Genomic DNA, 5100 nt, shown 5'->3' with positions numbered 1-5100 from the left:
AGTCGGTTAAACAAGAGTTTCTTTCTACACGGTGGGCTATAGCCTTCAGGAAGCCATTTAGTCCTCTGCTTTCATGTCTTTCTGGCTGTCTCATTTACTGCTATCAGAATGAATAAATAATGTCTCTATTTCCATGGGGAGATACAGGGATGTTTTATAACCTTTGCTGAACCCAATGTCGTGGTTGTGCAGAGGCGAAAAGGTTGTACATACAGATGTCCACAGTTAAGCCAAGATATTGCAGGTTGTGTACAGGCCTATGCATCTCAACCACAGATCCTGTTCACTATATATCTTTCTGCTCTAGTTGTTTTGTGTACCTGTTATTGTGTAGAAAAAAAACTATATTGCTTTTTATCTGTATAAAATTTGGTCTATACAAATAAGAGAATCCTGGAGGAAGGAAGTTCTACACTGCTGATAATGTTGTACTGCCTATAAATTATTAAATGAATGGTGGCCTCCGATATGAACCCAGTCATGGTCCACGAGAAACAACCTGAGGAGGACACGTGTGCTGAGGCCGCTGTCAAAAACATCTTGATCTGAAAGGGGGGAGTATGTCCATTTTTACAGACCTTCTACTACAACTATATCACACATCTGTGGTAACATCGAATGGTTCTAGGCTGGGTAATTCTTCAGCTACCTCCAAGTGGTGTTGAGCTCGATAGGCCCCGAAAGGTATCTCGAAACAGTTCTTCTCTCAGAAGTTTGAGTTGTGCCGGCGGAATACAACTCAAGCGCTCAATATTGTTTTTCAAAAACTTGTACAGCATTGTGACGTTATGTCAGGATGGACATGGCAACACGTTGAGTGAAAAATTCACTAAAGGCTGATGCCGCGCAGAAAGCAGAGGTATTATAAAATCATTTTAATCAAACTCTTGTTTCACTATCATAACTGGAAAATGGAAGCTCGAGCATGAAGAAGCGAAATAAGGTTATTCAAGTTTCAAAAGAAGGCTGATATCATATAAGAAAAACAAATATAACTAGAAGAAACGTCCAAGTTATATCCTCAGGCTATTTCAATATCGCCTCACCGATAAAAGTAAAACAAAACTAAATCTTGGATCCACCTGTTTATCCAAATCTATGCAAAAATTTAATGGTTCACTATTCATATAGAAAATATTCAAGTGGCAATGAATCCTCTTGAAGCGTTTATGTCTTCACTTCTTTTAAGATTCCCGAACAACAACATATTAAATTTGAGACTCAGAATCTTTTAAGCTATTTGATTACTCGTCTCAATGCAAATATCAACTGGCTCTGAAGTGCTGAATTATTTACTATGTCGTGTTATGTCGATGAGGATTGCGTGGCAGAATCTAATTTGGGGATTGTATTTTTGAGGGCTATAACATAATTTATGATGCGCAATAAACAACCGCCTGGTTAACGTGGAGCAGAACAGGGTATCCACACTGCTGAAGTTGTTGACGAAAGGGCTGTGCGTGGCTACTTTATACAGGCTCAATAATAATCACAAGCCAGGCATGGTCAAGAGTTGAAACTAACAGAGATCAGGGCCTTAGCTGCCGTGATATCGAAATGTTCACTAGCTCTAATTTCACTCATTCTTCAAGCTCCCAGCCACTGGATGATAAGAGAGAGCGTTAGGAATGTCTGCCTGTCTGGAGGAAACCTGAACACCCAGGCGTCTGGAGAATGCTGTGAGCAGAAACATCTGGTCCTTCTTGATCCGGGTGACAAGTCTGACACTAATCGCTAAAATCTTAAATCAAGTCAATGGTTCAGGCGTGGTGTCCACACTTATCCTCAGAGGTTGCTACCACCACCACCACCCCAGCTGTTCGCTATATCTAGGTGAATATGGCATGAAGTCTTTGGTGCCACTAACATGGAAGTGGTTTCATAGTCTATGCACAGCCGAGTGCCAGAAATGATAGCCCTCATGTTGTCCATCGCTAGTTACGAGTTCAGCGGTGACACGCTTCTTCAGGCGAACTTTGGCTTTAAACCGTTGACAGAACAGAAAACATGATCATCTGTTTTGGAGGTGTTTTGGTTAAGTATATACAATTCACAATAAAGACAAGATGAAATACTTCCACGCTTTGACGGACTTGCACTAGTACGGATAACTGGATAATTTCTTTACGAACTCAGATAATCTTGAAAAGAGGTACAAAGCGGCGTTACAAAGCTCGAGAAGCAATAACAGAAAAAATAAAAACAAGCGAGAACTGGAGCTGCAGGGTGAGCGGCGTCCAGAATAAAAAAGAAATGATGCAGAGGAGAAAAGAAAGGCCAATGATAAAAATAAGAAGGGTATAAGAAAGGGGTATTAAAGCAGTGGCGATCCACATTAAATAAGATCCTGCCTGATCACGAAATGAAATAGATCCAGAATGCTGGGAATCATGCCTTTAAACAGCAAACCCCATGGGAATACAGGCTGAGAACCAGGGAGGACAGGAAGAAAAGGAGATGGAGTAGGGGAGAGAGAGAGAGAAGAGAGAAGAGAGGAAGAAAGCTGAGAACAATAGCCCATGCCACTGTGGGAAGTAGCATTGATGAATCTCATGGATTAGTGAAGATGGAAGAAAAGGAGCAAAGCTGGAGGAAGAGAACCTCAAGCAAGAAAATCTCTCTTAAACTGCGATAATTCGATTCAGTTTAACAGCCTGACGGTTTAATATCGGTTTAATTCCTGCACACAGTTGTTTTTCTCTCACTGAGTTCTGCGACTTGGTGACTCTTATCTCTCGTTCAATCACATCAAATCAGCATAAAGAAAAAGGTGCGTGAATCCTCCTGACCGCAGACGGCACCTTGAGCTGGAAGTGGGTGAAGCTCTCAGTGGACAACAGTTAAATGATTTTCTGTCTAAATACCGACTCAAACAGTACAGTCTCTATTTCTAAATTAATACTGTCTCTTAATATTTAAAAAAATAAATATATGTTTATGTTTTTAGCGTTAGGTAGTAAACCAAAAGTTTTGACAGCTCCTCCTCCTCCTAGGAATGGAACATAATCGCTGTGCTAACTTTTATGACAACCCATCTGATGGTGGTGAATATTCTGTAGACAGTGACACTGCAACCAACAAGAACACGAGTAAAACCATATGAACTTGATTGAGCAGGTTTGATCTACGAATGAAACACCTCAAAGCAGGAAAAAATCGGTTGAAGTGTTGTTTCACCCAGCGACTGGCACATGTTTGGTGGGCTAAAAAAGTCACGAAAGCTATTTAATTTTCTTTGTGATTGATCACAGATTGAAATGAATATGAAATGATTATTAATATCGGAGTAAATACAAATAGAAAGACAGTTATCGATCAGATAAAAAAAACATCTATAAACACAGACGCAATATAATAATGTGGTCAAGCCAACTCGATTCAGTAGGTAGAAGGGAGAGCGGTTAAAAAGAAGAGAAAAATAGTCGTGATACTGACTTGATTATCTCGTTTGAGAGACACACACACACACACACACACACACACACACACACACACACACACACACACACACACACACACACACACACACACACACACACAGGAGTACACAGAGGAACGCTCAGGGTACTGGAATGTCCCAGCGGCAGCTCTCCCGATCAGATGTTTAGCAATAGACTACAGAGGAAAAGGGGTATTTCAATGTTGCTAGCACCCTGCCACTATAAGTCAGGCTGCAGTGAGCATGGATCCTCCGCAATAATGTCAAGGGCAGAAGCCAAAAGTCAGAGGATGACCTATGCACAAAAGCCATTTGTCACTGTTCTGCATCCCACATTGAGGTCCCAATTTGCAGCTACATTTCTTTAGCACAGCACAGCACAGCACAACTTTGGCACAGGAGGAAAGGAGGGAGGAAAATATTCTCTATCACCTCTCCCAGCCGAATGTAATCTCTACCAAAACCCCATACATGCAATACTCCTCGGTGTCACCCATGTTTCAGCGTCCTCCAGGGACCCCAGTGGAAAATGCTGTTGAAACTCGATGTAGATAAGTGGTTTGTTCCAGCATGTCTAGATAAGTGTGTTATTCTCATTCCCTTTAACTCACCATCACAGGAAGAAAAATATTATTAAACGGATTATGTCACGTTTTTTTATAGAAATCTCTAATAAGAGTGAACAATTTTGGAGCTACACAAGGAATCATCTGTCCTCTACCAGTTCGGCTAGTGCCAGGAGTTTTCAACCTTTGATTCAACTACTTTTCTCATCCTTTAGTGTACTTCTCTATCTTAACATCTAATCATGCATTGATGATGAGCCATTTTCGGCTGCAGGCGATGGCGCAGCATTAAACTTTCTCATTGCATAACCGCACCAATGCCAGTGGACAATTTGCTGACTTTTCCTACTGCGGGTGATGAAATGATGGATTCTAAATGTGGTAGTAAACATAATCAGTGGTATTGGCAGTCATAACCGGCCTCTCTCATTCTGATTCCTGATATAGCAGTAAACAATATACTTAGGGAGAGCGCAGGAGCTGCAGCTGGCGTCGTGTGCACCTGAGCGGGCAGCCTCAGGTTGGTCAGCCAGCCAACCCCCACCTTCCTGCCCCTGCTGCTATTTCAGTTCTATTTCCAACAATCACCATCAGGCAGTATCTCCACCCTCTTTCATAATAGTCTTTAATAAGGATGATGACCTTTGAAATGCCTGACAGCTGCTGAGCCAGCGTCTGATTTCCTCTTGCCTGCACGCAAAATGGCTGATAAATCTTCTCTCTTCTCTGGCTCCTCTGGCTCTCTACTGCGTTTTCTTAAACTGGCAGCTATTAATAAACAGAACTTTGCATCTTTTTTTCTTAGCCACGTTGAGCAGTCAAATTAAGACTGATGGTGAAACATAAAGGTTTAATTTTCAGAACATTGATGTGATGCGGTGTTCATGGAGTTGCATAAATTGCATTAGCTGTCGAGGCAGAAAGCAATTGTGTTCACCTTTTTGTATTGTACCGCTTAGGTATGTGTGTGCAGCAGCTCAAAGCGTATCATGTCGCTGTTCTAAGAAGAATATCAGCGAAGCTGGCAGATACAACCGCTCGGGTAGTAATATCTTCATCTTCAAGTTTGTCGTCCCTATAATTTCCCATCGGAGC

This window comes from Hippoglossus stenolepis, chromosome 19, assembly GCF_022539355.2.
Source record: "Hippoglossus stenolepis isolate QCI-W04-F060 chromosome 19, HSTE1.2, whole genome shotgun sequence".
Classification (NCBI taxonomy): domain Eukaryota; kingdom Metazoa; phylum Chordata; class Actinopteri; order Pleuronectiformes; family Pleuronectidae; genus Hippoglossus; species Hippoglossus stenolepis.
The sequence above is the reverse complement of the archived record's forward strand: the minus strand, read 5'-3'. Positions refer to the sequence as shown.